The following is a 17,899-nucleotide window of genomic DNA, read 5'->3' on the forward strand; positions in this document are numbered from 1 at the left end:
CAATGAGAGATGGGAGCAGGTACTGCCCCTTTCTCTCTGAGATGGAAACCCTGAATATGTTTTATGTAACGTCTCACATGATCTTACGTATCAAGCACCCTCTTGCCCATGATGGTGACTAACTCAATAATGCATCCTTGTGCTGGCTGTCCCTCCTTCCTTATTTTGTTCCTCTGTCCTCACTCCCGCTCCCTGGGGTAACACTCCAATAAAGAACTCACCCATGAGCCTTTGTTTCAGGGTCTTCTTTTGGGGAACACAGGCAAAGACATGTAATTTCTCCATATTTTGTTTCAGGGTCTTCTTTTGGGGAACACAGGCAAAGACATGTAATTTCTCCATATATGTATGTTTCCTTATGATAAATTGCTATATTTGGAATTGCTGAGTCAAAGCATATTTTTAAGCTTTAAAAGCATGTTGCCAAAATTGCTCTCTGGAAAGATTTTGCAGTTTACTCTCATGTGTTCAATCGCCTGAGAAATACATGAAAGTGGCCATTTCTCCAAATACTCGTTAAGGATTGACGTCATTTTTTACTGTTTGGTAATTCAATATGTAAAAATGTTATAATTTTTATTTTTCTATGTAAGAATAAGTTTGGACCTTATTAAATAAGCATATACTTATTGCCCGTTTGTTTGTATTTGGAGAAGTTTTATCTTTTGTCAGTGTTATATCCATTTTATGTAATTTTAAGATATCTTTATTCATTAAAGTTATGAAAAAATCCATTATCTTTCTTATATGGTGGCTGTATTTTTCTAATTTATTTACCACTTATTTTTGCTTGTGATGCTTTTAGACATCCAAACATTTACTGTTATTGTTTTAGAAGTCTGTTCCATTAAGCTGGCTCTTTCTATATTATAATCACATTGTTTTATTATGACAGTTTTATAGTGTTTAAAGCTTATAGTTCAAAATCTCCTATTTTCTTTATTAATTTTTGAAAAATTTCTTGGCTATTCTTATACAGTTATTCTTTCTAAAATCACATTGGTATGTTGAACTTAACAAATGACTCTGGACATCTGAACTAGGTGTTCACATATCTTTTTCAATTTGACTCATTTACATTGTGAATTATAGCTATATATTCCCAAGTTAAACAATTGGTTAATATCTTGAATAAACTTAACATGGTCTATTTCTATTTCCACTACTGCTACCTTAGTTTGGCCCCTTAACATTCTTGTATCTGTCTTATTACAATTGTCCACCCAAACAACACACTATCCTATAATGCTGCCCCTCTCCAAACCAAACCATTAGGTTTTCTTCAAAGAATCAAATCTGTTGAGTTTTACTGGTTCTCCTCGCTCTTCAGTATGAACTTCATTTCACATAGTGTACAAAGCCCGTCATAATTTAGCCTTTGGATAGGTGTCCTATCCCATCCCTCACCACTTCCTCTCCCCTCTCCCCATCCCAACCCAAAGTGAGGCTCTTGGGTTTTTAAGTTGTTCCCAGAATGGACAATATATTCTGTTCTTGGTACCTCTGCCCAGGCTGCTGCTTCTGCAAAATGTCTCATCTTTTCACTGTTCATCTTTGCCTGTCTAATGACTATTCATGATACTTGGCTCAGCTCTCATCTTCTCTAAGATGCCTTTCTTGATCCAATTTTGAATTTGTTTTCTTTTTTATGTATTCCCTGCACATCCCATACATGCTGCTATCTTTATAATGCTTATACTCCATGGTCATTGTCGCTAAATCTTTGGAGTAAAGGATGATGTCCAACTTCTTTTGTATCCCCAGGGTCTAGCACAGTGTCTGGCATATGAAAGTCAGTTAATATATGGTTGATAGAATAAATAACTTAGTTTCCACATCTAAATGGTGAGTTTGATAGTTCAGCTGAACAACATTATATAATGGTAAAGTTAGAGAAATATATGACAGGTTTTTGAACATTGTTAATTGGTATACAAATACACAGTGAGAGTCAAAGAGATAAAGTTATGTTCCCAAATGAGAGTTAAGGAATTTTTACTTCCTAGATTAAAGAAGAAAATGTAAGCATTTACATATTGCATTATGTTTAAAACCAATTGATTCTCAGGAATAATTTTGAGTTTATAAACATTTCATTTGGGAGTTTTTCATTAGCACTTAAATGTACTTATGATACATAATCAGTTATTTCCACCTAATCTTTATATTTTGTGACATCCTCAAGTTTAGAAACTCTCTATCATTAAAAGGTTATATTTTACCAATTTTTCTTTTTACAAAGCAGTTTTACCAATTACCTCAAAAGACGAAATTATATATTTTTTACAATCTGAAAACTGTGGATATATATATATATATATATTCATTTGGAAATGGTTTTCAAGTCAAGTACTCACTACAAATAACAAGTTATGTATATTAAATGAGTATAGTAAAAGTCAAAAAGACTGATCATACATGTCTAAAGTTGCTGACATTCTTACCACATTAAAAAAAAAAGAGTATGCAGTGGAAAGTTTTTTAAGCTCCCCATTAAAAAGCAGATTACAAATGGATTAAGAGAAAATATGATCTCTTAAACCTTTTTTCTTTCAATTAAAGACAAGTTTTCATGTTAAATTTACCAGACTGATTTATAGACACTATTCAATTTTGCTGAAAGCTTTTAGATTATTTTTCCTTAGTAATATACGTATATATGCTTGTTTTAATATAAATGTTGTTTTTGGCATTCTTTGATAGTTATTTTAATGCAACATTGTTATGATAAATTTATTAGGGGCAAGGTTTGTTCAAGAACAATATGTAACTTAAAAAACAGGAGGAGGGATCAGAATCTTGTGCCCATTTGACACATACTTATTGTCTATGTAACTATCTAAAACATTTAGAAATTTTTCATAAAAGCTCATTTCTGAATTTCTTCAGTTATGATCTTCCAAAAATGAATGCTTCTTCCCATATTAAATTTTACTTTTTGGATGGCTTAAATTACTCTTATATTTTTGCTTCTTTTTAAGTGTCTTAATATCTTAAGCAAACGGCATTGCTTTGATCTCTGTTTTGAAACTCTGCTAATGTTAAATCTATATATAATATATTTGAAGGAACATTTTTTTATCTTTCTAAAATGTAATACATATATAATGGAAGTTTTCAGTACAGTACTTGACTCAAAATGTCATGAATTAAAATAATACATACCTCAGGAAAAAGCAAAGCACTTCTGTTGGATATGTGTTTGGGGAAAAGATAGGCAGTAACAGCAGTTAAGAAGCTTCCAAACACTAAACTTCCCTGGACCTTTTTTTTTTTTTTTTTTTTTTTTTTTTTTGTCTGTTTTTATTTCTCTTTCTGGTTTTCAGGGTTTGCATTTCACCTTCCATAGGGTCTATATTTCCTCATACATTTCATTCACTCTAACTTGTTTCCTCTCTTACAAAGTTCCTAGCCCTTTCTTGCTGCATTCTTACTTCCAAAACACTTCACCCCACATATATGAAAGCAATTTTGAAGAAAGGGCTGCAAGTTTGGCTGCCACATACAAAAAGGCTGCACATATCTGTTTTTGTTTTTTTTTTTAACAAAAAACAAGAATGGCGGGGTAGTGGTGAGCATGATATATAATCAAAACCTAATAATCATTCCTTTCTTATTGATTTCCTCTTCAATACTAAATGCAAAAGTCACACATGTTAGTACTTAAATGGACTCATGATAAATTAAAAAATATTTTTTCATCATTTGGCACTGGGCTTGTTGAAAATCATTCAGTATGCTGTTTCACTCCCATTTGAAATGCCAGCATGGAATTTTTAGCATCATGAGTATGTTATGGGATCAACACAACAGACTGTGTATTGAGTCCATAAAAAGTGAACTTTGCATATTTTTCAATATACTTTTACTTATTAGGAAGAAAAAAAGATAAAAAAATAAAATTGACAAAAGTCATATAAGGTATAATAGAGATTGCCAACAAAGAACTTTCTACACCATATATAATATGGACATATTTGATCTTTTAAAATGAAATATGCCCCGTAAAAACAAAACAAAACAAACAACTCAAAAGCTTGCTTAGTGAGCAATACTTCACGTAGCGAGTGAACAATACTTCATATCATAAGAGAAAAAATTACTTAAAAATGTCTTTAATCTTCAGAAATGGTGTTAATAATTTTGAAAATCTGATGCACACTTCACATTAGGGACAGACCTCCACTTTAAGAGATACACTTTGGTTGGTGGCAGGGTTCCTTTCCTCCATCATCCAACTATATTTCTCCAACTCTTTCTCATCAGTGTAGGGGCCCATCTCAGTTGCTCCATTCCTCTACAGACAGGAAAACTTTCACAGGAAAGCTCTAAGTTTGTGCTCCCCAAATGCTTAAACCCATAGACCTTATAAGTCCTTTTCTCTTTACTCTCTGAGCTGCCTACAGCAAGAGTCTTTTATCTACTTTCATTTACTGTCATTTTTAAAATATTCATTCTATATATTTTTAAATATACTTTAATATATAGAATACGCTTCTTATTTCTATAAATGGTTGATTTTTTTAAGGAAAGTAAAAATAGATTTCTTTTCTGATTAGCAAAATATGGTATGTTCACTATAAACAATTCAGACTATATATACACCACTTTTCATTATATGTATTTCTATTTATATTTTTTTACAAAAATGGAAACCTACTGAAACCAGGATTTTTTTCCACTTAACATTACATCTTAGAGAGTCTATATTCATATCCAGAGAACTGATCCACTATATATTTCTTAATGACTGAAGAGTATTCCATTATATAATATAACTGGCATCTTAATTGGTTCATCCAATCCCCTATTTACTAACATCAAATTTGTGTTCGATTTTCATTACCTGAAACAATCTAACATTCTTGTTCAGTTATTTTCGCTCACCCATTGGACTATTTCCTTAGGATAAAGCCTCAGAAATGGAGAGGCATACACCTCCTTTTAAGAGGTTACAAATCGCCAAATCACCCTGTACAGTATTTCTGTCAGGTTACTCTCCCATCAGCACTGTGGGAGCCATGTTATACAGTATTTATATCCCAATACTCTTACCAATGCTGTGACTTATCAATTTTTAAAAATAAATCAATGGAAGATGAGATTTTTTAAATTTTATTTTATTTGTATTTCTTTTATTTCTGGAGAAACTAATGACTGTTTTCTGCCTTTGAGGTAATACTTAGAAAGTATTTTGTTGGTATGTTGTTGTGGCAGCCTGAGCTGACTAATACACTTCCCCACTTCAAGATTACAACATTATTAAGCCAAATTTTCTTCTCATAATTTCTGATCTTATTTTTTTCAATTTAAATCTCTAATTTTAAATCTCAAAATAAAATTAGGATTTATTTTGGTGTAAATGGGAGGTGGGGTTCCAACTTTATATTTTTGCAAATGCTAAGCCCTTTGTTTTAATTTTTTAAAAAAAAATCCAATCAATACACTGTTTTGAAATGTCACCTACAGTGTTTGCTAAATTCCCACTTGTGTCTGCTTCTGGACCCTTTAATCTCTTCCATTGATCTGCCTGTTTATTCCTGTGCTGGTATCACAGTATTACACTGTTTCAATTGTCACACCCTAACAATATGGCTTAATACGTTTTGGGTAAATTCCTTCTCATTACTCTTCTTTCTTAGAATATTGCTAAAGATCCCTACATATTTAGTTTTCCAAATAAATGAGGATTATGTTGTCATGTCAAAAAAAAAAAAGGGGGGGGCATCTGCGGGCATCTGCGTTACATTTACAATGAATTTGTAGAAAACTCACACCTTTACAATAGCTATCTTCCCCAAAAGAACATGCAATGTATCTCCATTCAGCCTGATATCCTTTCAGGTCCTTCACTGGGTTGGTTGGTCTGTGTCTTTTCTTCATACAGGTTGTATGTACTTCTTGTTAAGTTGATTCTTGGCATCCTTTGTCCAGGGCCTGGACTTTGCATGTGAAGATAAGATGCTCTGCTGCTTTGGTTTACGTCTAAAACTTATCCCTCTTTCTCAGGCCTGGTTTATTTCTAAAAACACCATTACGAAGTTTTCTGATAGGCTTTTAATCAATTTTGTTCTTGAGAACTTCATTGCTTAAAATACAGAGCCAGAAATTTTGAAATGAGAGGTTTCTCCCTGCATCGCTACAGCCACCTTGTCACTGATTCTCAATAGCTGCAAACCTGTGACCTGAGAATGAGGCCTGCAAAGCTTTGGTTGCTTAGCAACAAATAGGACTAGCTCCTCCTCTTCCCATTCTTCTAGAAATAAAGGCTTAAGCCTCAGGGCCCTGAAGGGAAACATCAGTTAGAAGTCACAGTGAAGGGCCTTTCTTCCTTAATCTGCCTTCAGTTAACTTCCAAAAGCCCTTCCTGCATTCCAAGTTGTGGTCACAGGATAGATTCATGAAGAGAAGTCTCATCACACCTGGAAGGGGGACCTGCATTCGAAAGTATCTCAGGGTGCCCCAAATCTCTAGCTCCCCCCCCATTCTCTGGGATAACATTATTTCCTGTCAAGAACACAATCTTAACCAAAGAAACACAGTGTAACAGAGGAGTCTGCTGCTGTCACTTAGTGATCTCAGAGTCAGAAGCATGGGCCGAAAGCACTTCCTGCACGGGAATAGACTATATCCATGAAGTTCCCTGTCTGTTCCCCACTGGACAAGTTTATCCCCTGTGTCCCTTTTCCTGTTGTACTTCATTTAAGTCAACAAAGATTTCCCAGTTCACTCCAACAGTACCCTTCCACTCAGCTCATTTAATTCCCCAAAGTTAAGACATGAATCCTCTCCATAGCCTTTTCCTCCAGGACACAAAGCACAGTCTCATAGCCAGACCATGGCTTGGTTTCCTTGGTTAGGTGTCCATTCCTCATTCAAACAGCGTAGCCATGGGCGGGCCAGAGTCAAGGGTGAAGAGCCTGGCCTTTAGCCTGTGGTTGGGATAATATTATCTGGGATAAATGCTTTTCAACCACACTGTCCTTTATTCTTTAACTTTTAAGTCATTTTATTTCAGTTGTCTCTCTTTAATACACCACAGAGACTGTTTTCAACCGAATTCGAGGGCTCATCTTTTAAATAAATCAGTTGTTTAAGCCCAATTTCATTTAGATTTAATAATAGCAATATTTGATCATTTCAACTAATTGTTTTAAATTATTTATTACTTAATACAAGCAATCAGCATTTATGGAACATGTAGTATGGACGAGGCACTGTCATAATCTCTTTTTTATATAAGTGATATATTATCATTCAATCCTCACATATTGGGTGTTTATCTTCATCATATGACAGATGAGGAAACTGAGGCACAGACAGGTTAAGAAACTTGCTCAATAGCACAGACCTAGTAATCGGTGATTCATGGTTAGAACCCAGGTAACTGACTGCAGAGCAAGCTTTTTTCTGTCATTTTACTTTCAGTTTTCTGTGCTTTATGCTACTTCCTCTATTTTTAATTTTTTGCCCTGTGGTTAATACTTCCTTCTCCACTTCCTCTGGTCTCTTTATTCCTGTCCCTCTCCATTTTAGACCTACCCCTTCACATGAGGGAGATCCCCTCCTTTGTCTGAGGGAACCCAGGCAACTATCAAAAAAGCAGATCAGAGCAACAAAGTGAGGAGGAGCTGGAGGCTCACTCTACATTCCAGGAATGCCAGCTTGGCCAGGAATGTTGTTGAGCTGTGATGGGAAAGAGGCTCGAAGGCCCCATCCTGTCTCAGCGTTGGCCTGCAGCTCACATCTTGGTCCTTCAGATATTAGCAGATCTTGATAGAATTTCCTTCCCTTCCCATAAAACTGTTATGCTTTCTAAAGAAATGGCATCTTCCTTTAACTTGCTTCTAAACTCTACTCTCTTTGGAAGACATTTTGGGGTGGAATATGTGCCCTTATACCCCCATCATTCTGGAAATGTTAACTTCCTTTTGATTCATCCTACTTTATGTATCTTTAATTCATTTCCATCTACTTGAAAAACATTTTTCAGCTACCTAATATCACCATTAAAATTATGCTTAAATATTTTAGAAATGAACAATCAGTAAGAATTTATTCTTACTGTACACAAACTAGAGTGCTTAGAAACTAATGTTTTAAAAAAATGATAATAATAAATGGTAATGTTAATATTTTATATAATAAAATCATTAACAATACGCATATATTATAAATTAATAGTTATCTACCAGGAATCTAAATGTCATTATGAATGATATGTGTTTATCAAAAAATCCCATTGAGACCAAGAAAAACATTAAAAGAACATTAACCTGCTGTATGGCACCAAGTTCACCAGTTTCTCGTTTATAGTTGGTATTCTGGAATGTAACAACAAATTAGATTCTGGATGTCTGACAAAATTTCACCGACTCCAGTAAAAGTCAATGGAAGTTTTGCATGAGTCAGATCATGTTCCTTAAGTTATTTAAAAACTAAGTATGAATTTGGACTAATAGATAGAAGAGAAATTGATTAAGGTCAAGTCGTTTATAATTAATGTGTAGACCAATAAGCATTGCAGAAAGTTTAATTCCAAAGGTTATTCTCAAGTAGGACAAAATAATTTAAAAATTAACTGGGAGAGCCCTCATCGAATTTTGCATTTTATTGAAAAATGTAAATAGAATGGTGTAATGATGTTTTATTTTAAAGGTATTGTAAGGAATTAGCTGAAAAATGCTCATACTCCATGTGGAATCATCTGTCACAAAAATATATTCCTGGAGTTCTACTAATAAAAGAACAAATATATATGTTCCATTAGTATTTCACCAACTAGTATAAGAAAGAGAGAAAAAAAAACTCCTTAAGTCTTTCTGCTATAGAACTGTAACAGTAAAAATGTCTACATATAATAGATATAATACTACTAAAACTCATAAAATACAGAATCCTTTCTTACCACTAAAGTCCTAAAAGGGGGATGCAACATGGTCAGAAATATTTCTGGTTTTGAAAACATCAATTATGAAAAGCATTAGGATTGTGTTTTTACCAGCAATTGCTTACCACATATCTGGGAATTGTATAATTTTCACAAATGAGGTAGCTAATGCAGTTTTATGCTATAACTTACCTCAAAATAGTACCATGCCTCTCAAGGAGCATCCTACGTCTTGGATATATTGAGTGCTGCACAGGAAATTGTATCTATGCTCTGCAGGAAAAAGAAAATACCATAATACATGTAAACCCATGAAAGGAATGGTAGGCAGAGCAGAAGAGAACAAAGAGAAAGGGAAAAGGGATAGAAAAGTAAAAAGAGAAAAATATGATCTCTATTTGGCTATAAAGTAATGATTCTGGTTTTAACGTGCAATAATTTCTGTTGCTTTTTAGTTATACTTCATATATCTTCCATACAAGAAAAAAAATCACTTAAAAAATTATGGCATATGGCTGAAAGCTAACCTTATGCCCTCAGAGAGAGCAATTAATTCAGGGAGTGTTTAGCATCCAATTGTAACTCTGTGATCCTTATATTCACTTACTGACAAATCTGGTTCATGACTATTTGGAATATAATTTTTCTACACTGAATTATTTCCGTAATAAATTACTTTTGTGACTCTTTTTATTATATCTGAAGCTATTGCTTTACTTAAAAAAAAACTTAAGGTAAAATGAGTCTTCTTTTCCATATTTTGAAAAGGATTTTTAAATATCTCTTTCGATCTGTTGGTCTCAACTTGGAGGACTGACCAAAACTAACGTATTGATATTCCTTACATACCAATATTGTCCACCCCAAGAAGATACCCAAAACATGTATATTATTATTATTCAAGGTACCTTGGTCATCTCTTTTGAGAACATAATTCCTGAACTACCTACACCCTAGCAGCTTTATATATAGAGTGCCAACTTCAAGTTCAACATGAAGAAATTTAAAAATTTCAAGGTAATGAAAAATAACCTTTATATGCATTGAAAAACATATTTAGAAAGTGGAGTATTTCTATAATAGCTTGTCCTTTTGCTGCCACAACTGACACTGGTCTGGATCTGAAGGAGCTGGGACTCATGACACACAATTTCACCTGCAATGTGACATTTGAGACAAATAGCATGTAATACAGCATGGAGTAAATAAAATGAAAAGGACCCAGAAAAGGGACTACTCCTGTTTAACAAACTCCAGTGTAAAAAGGCCCAGACAGGTAACATAGATGAGTGAATAGGATCTATGTAAGTACATATGCATTAGCCAAATGGGTAGTGGGGACTGTGGTAAATTACAGAAAACAAACTCTGTCTAACAGGTAGACTAATCTGCTGACACACATATTTTTTTTTTAATATGGAGTCATTCATTAAACAGTTATTAGCACATTCCTGATCAACATTAACTTCCCCGTATCCTCGTTCCGTCTCATGGCTATAAAACCATTACATGCAAATGATAGCCAATGTTATATCCCAGTTCAAACGACTCACCTGAACTCCATATTGTCATATCCAGCTGTCTACTTAACATCTTCACTTGGCCATGTGCCAGGCATCTTAAACATAACAAATTCTTGATCATTGATTTTCCCCTCTGAAATCCAAATGAGATCTTCCTCATTCTTTTCCATCTCAATGAATGTTTCTGCCACTTGAAGTTTCTCAAGTCAAAACTTTCAAATAAACCTTGACACTTTTCTCTCTTCTTCTATCCTTAAATCTAACACATCATCAATTCTTGTGGGCTTTACTTTAGAAATATGCTCAGAATCAGACCATTCTTCATGTCCACAATTAACTACTCTAATTTTACCTGTGTCCTGGACAATTAAAAATTGTCTCTTAACTATCTCCCTGCTCCCACTCTTATTTCCTCAGTCTCTTCCCCGTGCAGCAGCTAGAGATTCTTTTAGATACTAAAATGAATACAATTTAAAGTGCCCCAGAAACATTTAACCCCAAGATAATCGTAGTTGGGGGACAAAAGTTTAGAGTCATGTACCCCATAACATTTCAAACAGCGACAGAGTTCACATATGTCAGTGTTCCCCTAAGATTATAATGGAGCTAAAAAATTTCTATCACCTAGTAATGCTGTAGCTGTCGTAATATTATACATAATGTCGTAAACAACACATTACTCACGTGTTTGTGATGATGCTGGTGTAAACAAACCTATTGTGCTGCCAGTTGTACAAAAGTATAGCACATTCAATTATGTTAATGTACATGTATATTTTATAATGATAAAAAATGACTACATTACTGGTTCATGTATTTACTGTACTATACTTTTTTATTGTTATTTTAAAATGTACTCTTGTGTCTTCCAAAAAAAAAATTTGCTAAAAAATAGTATATCGTGTATACCAATAGCAGCCTCATACATCTCGTGTTTACCACTTCTAGATTGCATCATTTTCTCTTCTGTGTGATTTAATCTCGTGCTCTATAGGCTTATAGCCTAGGAGCAATAGGTTCTACCTATAGCCTAGGTGTATAGCAGGCTAGACCATCTAGGTTTGTGGAAGTGTGCTCTCTGATGTTTGCACAATGACAAAATTGCATAACAAAGCATTTCTCAGATGTATTTCTGTTGTTAAGAGGCACATTACTATATTCAATACTTCTCTACCTCAGAGATTTGCACTCTTTTTTCCACTTCTGAATGCCACGAAATATGTACAGAAATCTCATCACAGCCACTGCTTTAGAGCACTCCAGGGTTATCTGACATACTACACTTATTCGTCTTGTGCCTCTAGAATGAAAGCTTTAGAAGGGCAGGCTCTGTTTTCTTCACCACTGTATTCACAGAGAAAAGAATTGTGCCAGGAACACAGTGGTTAGTCAGTTATGGTTGGATAGATGGATGGATGGATGGGAGAAAGGAAGAATGGATGAATGAATAGTTAAGATCTAAATCTAGGCATGTAATCACAAAGTGTATGCTTTTGCTACTAAACAAATTGACACCTGGAGGTGCTAGGACATGAAAAGCCTTAGGGTCCAAAACAAAGAGTTTCAATTCTATTCTGAGAGAAAGAACTTATTGAAGAGTTTTAAATGGAAGAGTGACACCATTAGATTCATGCTGAAGACAGATTACTTTGATAGCATCCCTGGAGTATATTTTGGATGAAAGGAAACCATTTTGGAAGATTTGTAATAACCTAAGCAAAGGATGCTGGTGGCCTGGAATAGGGTAGTGACAATAGAGATGGAGAGATAAGGACAAATTAGAAAGTTTTCATAAGATGGATTCATCAAGGCTTGGTGATTGGCTGTGGGAGTTAACTGGAATGAAGAATTAATTTACACGTTGATGTCATTCAGTGCAATAGGTTGGCATGGGAGATAATTATTAGGTTGTACAAAAGTAATTGTGGTTTTTGCAATTGTTTTTAACTGCTTAAACCACAATTACTTGTGCACCAACCTAATAGTTCAGTGTGGTCATACTAAGTTTAGATGTCTGTTGGACATCCATATGGAGTTATCATTAGACCAGGAATAGAGAGGACTAGCCTAGGGTTTTAGATTTTGGAGTCACTTACCATATATATTATAATTGGAGCTATTGACAAAGAGATCATCCAAGCAGATCACGAAGATTAAGATTGGAAGAGAATCTAGGATAAAAACATAAAGAAAAATCTGTAAAAGGTAGGCAGAGCAGAAAAGCTTGCAAAGGAGAATAAGGAATTGTCAGCAGGTAAAAGCAAAACCTACTGTTGTTTGCCCAGAAAGAACTTATTGGGCAAAGCAGCTTACTGAAGCGCCTAACATATTCTCAAGACATAGTGGGTACCAGGAGACTCTGAATCAAATTACACTATCATTCAAAAGAGCTAATGTGTAAAACCATCAGAACAGAGTAGATGGACAAGCTAGAAAGACATAATGGGTTGATCAATACAATGTCATGCTTGGTATTAAATATGGTAGATGATAAATAAGCACTAACGAATAGCAAGGTGCTGGGAAATGTCTAGTAGAGAAATGACAGAGGAAATAAAAGAAAGAGAAATGAAATCTCCTCTCAAGGCTAACAGCCTATAGACCCATTCTACCTCAATCTTCCCACTACACTTAATGTTTACCTGTAAAATTTTGCAGCCCTTTGAAATCTCTGGAGCTTGCTCCTCATCACCTTACTGTGGGGGGGAGGGGTTAGTTAGCAAATTTTTATTTGGTTATCTACAGAGTTGTGTTGCTTGTTGTTACTTCTTACAATAAAATAGTAATTGAAATTCCCAAATCAGCTAATTTTCAATGATTGTCTCAGAGTGTTATGCAGGATCTCTGGGATTGCTGTCTTAACAATTATAAATGTCATTTTTCAGTAGACTTTTACATAATTAACAAATTCAGGATAAATGCTGAGATTATTTTTTAAAATATGTCTTGTTTAGTAACAGCTCACATTGATTGAGAGATTAATATACACTTGGGAATATTTTAAAGGCTATACATGTGTCAACAAATTTAACCTGCACATATTTATAAAATAGATATTATTATTATTATTATTATTGCCATTTTACAAATGCAAAAGCTGAGGTGCCAAAAGTTTGAGTGTTTTGCTTGTTCAGTGGCAGAGCCAGGAACTCTTGCTTTCTGACTATGGCACACATGCTCATTATCCTTTCAGTTACGTTGCCTGCAATATTTCATGATGTCGACCATTTAGCAACATTTATTTTTTTGGTGAGAGCTAAATCAAACACACTACACCTCACAAAATGACACAGAATGTTATCTCCGTCATTTTATATGATGCAGTATTAATATTTCTTATGTTGACAGTAGAAGCCAATTCTTTTGTGTCGCTTTTAGAACTGAAGAATCACACAGAAATTGAACTCCATAACGAAGCACTTACATATAGATTTTAATATGAAATAAATATAAAATTGTGATCAATATTTAATCTCTTACAAATAATGGACTTATTTCCATTTCCTGGTGAGAAAGCCTCGAGAGAACGCCTCAGCTGACAGAACCGATGACTGGGAAGGGAACACAGCTAGGCAAGTATTCTCCAAAGTACACAGTTCCTGCATGTCTAGTCTCTTTGCACTGAAATCACTTAAAGGGCTCACAGCACATTGAGTTCACCTTCCTATATTTCCTCTTGCTGCCATAAATTTCAAGTTTCCTGTCATTTCTCATACCTGATTAATGTATTTATTGGCTGACAGGCATTTCTGACTATAATTTTACTCTTTGACCATCCAGGTATAACTTTTATTTTTAATACTTTATATTAAAGTGGATTTAAATATAAATAAAATTCAGTGTATACACACACACACACACACACACACACATATATATATATATATATAAATATTTTCCATAAATGAACTTTAATGTCATATACATGTGATTAACATGGATGAAATGCTGTATATAAAAGGTGAAATAAGAGTTTGGGTGATTAAGCCAGATAGCAAAGTCACCAATTTGATGTTAATATTGAATAGATCCAAGCAATTCAAATAAATGACAATTAAGTCTAGAGTAGATCAATGAATGATTATGGTGTTCTCAATTCTATTCTAGACGAGAGATAAATATGTGGAGATGCTAAGAGAAATATATGTACATTCACAAAAATACAGTCAATTGTGTCTGTGAATGAGTGTTGTTCAGGGGAATTTACATCAGAAACACATGGCCATCTGCAAATAAACTTAGTCCCTTGTAATCTAGTAGTAGCATTGTTGGGGTGCTTGCCTTATGAGGTTGGATTGTTTATTTCTTTGTTTTTCAAACCATTATTAACTTAGTTCATAAAGTAAGCACAGGATGGATGAGCTGGAGGGACGTGTGGTGTCTGTGCTGTTCAGGATCTTTACTGTGATGTTGAATACAAGAAGGAACACAGGTGGGAAAATTGGAAAGAACTCTACATGTGAGTACACATGTACACACACTCACAAATGAGGATAAGTAACACTGGGAATCTGAATATCACTGGAGAGCATCAAGGTCAATATCCTGGTTGTGCAAAATGTAGTTTTCACAAAATGTTACCATTGGGAGAAAGTGAACAAACTGTTTAAGGGATCTACCTCTCTGCATTATTTCTTACAACTGCACGTGAGTATATAATTATCTCAATGAAAATTTCAATAAAATGTAATTACATAATTTTAAATTCATTAAACAGCGAAGTGAAATAAAAATCAAATTTTTTCAAAACGTATAAAAATACTTTGTGTGTTAAACTCATTTTAAAGACCTCTGTTTACCTTATTAAGATTAACTTACATGTTTTATTTTTGATAACTTGAGTACTTTCTTTTAGGGCTTGTCTCACTTCTTCATTTTTTCATATGTAGATTTATCTGTTGCATGGACATATTACTAAAATAGAGTCAAGCCAGGTTTTATCTACAGAATACATGGGAGGGTTATTTTTTTATTGTGAAGCAGTAAATACAAAGTTTTGTAGCACCGGAAAGTAAAAAAAAAAAAAAGTAATTTTTACATGGAAAAAAACTGCAATTGTTTCTCATCTTGGATGGTAATAACAATATGAGAACAATACTGTAAAACAATATGAAGGAGGAGGAGGAGGAGACTACGAGGAAGGAGAAGAAGAAAAATATCACTTATTAATTATTTATTATAAGTAAAAATCTAAATGTTTTGCTTTTATTAACTCATTTTATCCTTATCACAATAAGTTTGATAGTAAAATAACCTCCACTTTATGGGTGAGAAAACTGAGACCAGGAGAAATAAAATAATTCTGCCAAGGTCAAATATCTAGTAAGAGTCAAGGCTTGAATTAAAAGCAAGGCAGATTCCTTTTGGCCTTGGGCTATCTTCAATGTATCCAAATTCTAAATGTAAATCTCCTCTTCACCCAAGATAAGGCTGCATTAGCTAAGTAATATGTCAAGATACTTAGCTTTTGGCTAGAATATCATCAACAGAACTAATAACACTGATTATTTCTTATTAATCTTTAGAACTTTAGATGAACTGTCATGACATCTTAGGAATTTTTGTGGTCCATGGGGAAGAAAGTAAAAAAGCAAATTATTATTACATCACTTCCTATAGCAAGGAAGAGAAGCAAATGAACAAAATATCAAACAATAGACAATGATGGTTTCATATTCAGTTTATTCAACAGTTTTAGAATTGTTAATGTGTTAACTACAGTATGATGCTAAAGACATCAAATGTACAAGTTTGATTTATTCGTTTTCCAAATATTTATTAAGCACTACTATATGCAAAGCAGTATGCTGAAAGCTGGAAGAAATATTTAATATGTAAATTGCAGTCCTTGCCCTCAAGGAGCTCAAAATCTGTGCAGAAAGATAAGAAATGTAGGCAAATAAATTCAGCATGAGAACATGAGCTGAGATTCAAATAAATGGAAAACATAAAATATTTTAGTAGATGAATACAATGTAATCCACAAAGGTGTCTTAGTTATGATACTTAACTAGCCTTGATTGTAAGGGTAATTTTATTGACTCACAAACTCAAAATTTTACTAGTAGTGGAAGTTGCAGGTAAGACTTGATCCAGCAGCTCTATGGTATTCCCAGGTAGCAGTTTTGTTTTCCTCTTCAATTTTCTCTGTAGTGTGGAAAATTTATTCCAAGGCTAGTTAACCTTGTGGTTGCAAAATGGTTATCAATAACCACAATAAGAGGGTGGGAGTGAGAGGAAAAGAGAGTAAGAGAATGATGGATTGACTAAATTTTTTTACCCCAACTACCAACTAAAGTCTTGGACTTCCTGATAACTGAACCACCTAAGTCCTCTACTGACTCTTGGACAATCTCTCTGACCAGGGAAATTCCATGCATTAAGTAGGCTTAGGACTTGATTCACATTCATGAACTAATATTTTTGTTAAGGGGACCTGAACCAACTTCTTCCCCTAATTCCTGTTATTCATACTAGCTATCAGAGGTCCAAAACTGCCCCATCACTATTTCCCAACTCTCAGATTTGATTCTATCTTCTCTGTTTCCATTTCCCACAGTGAGTCTATTTTTCTACTATGCATTATAAAACTCTGCTTCACTTATCTAAACTCTCCTTGCACAGTTCCATATTTATAATTGTCACCAAAAATATTAAATAAAGTGCAGTTATCATTTTCTAATCTTATTTCATTATCCATTCCCCTTAAGTGACTTTTTTTTTTCCTTCAGAAAATACCACAGCATGTATTTAGTCTCTAGTGAAGATTACACCTTTCCTTTCCCTTTTCATATTACTCAATGGGGAAGAGAGAAATTGATTCATGGGTCTTCAGATCCTTAACTCACCATTATTATTCCATTTTTCTTCCTTTGATGTTTAGAACATCCAGATATAACACTTTCTAACCTTTTTGCATTTCCTTCTTTCTTTTCTGCCTCTACCTCCTCCTCCCCCAAGAAACACTAACCTTTCCTGTTAGTTTCAGAATTTCAGAATCCTCTTTTTACCATGAAGCCATTGGGTAGGAACACAAAATCCTATCCATCATATAAACTACATTATAAGATGTTTCTTCTATTTCTTTTTAAAACCTCTCGCTTGATTTGCTGAGAGTGAAGCAAGTAAAATAATGTCATTCTAATCTTCATACCAGATAAAGAAAAGACTTAAGTGCACTGATATAACAGATTGGCCTTCATATGTAATCATAAGGCGGACATACAATCACTAGCACTCAGCTTAGAGCTGAGCAGTAGGGACAGGGAGATGCTAAGCTAGACAGGAGATGCTAAAGACCCAGAAAACATGTTCAGTGGAAGATGGGCCTGAAGTTTGGCTGGGAGTGGGACTGAGTTAAATCTGATTCTGGTTTACCTGCATGGCAGTCAACATAGATTAGAGGAAAACTAAGCACAGGGTAGGAAATACTTCCTCCTTTTGGCCAGGACGTTTACCAGGAATGAAGCTAGGACTAACAGTGCTA

This window comes from Rhinolophus ferrumequinum, chromosome 8 (assembly GCF_004115265.2).
Source record: "Rhinolophus ferrumequinum isolate MPI-CBG mRhiFer1 chromosome 8, mRhiFer1_v1.p, whole genome shotgun sequence".
Classification (NCBI taxonomy): domain Eukaryota; kingdom Metazoa; phylum Chordata; class Mammalia; order Chiroptera; family Rhinolophidae; genus Rhinolophus; species Rhinolophus ferrumequinum.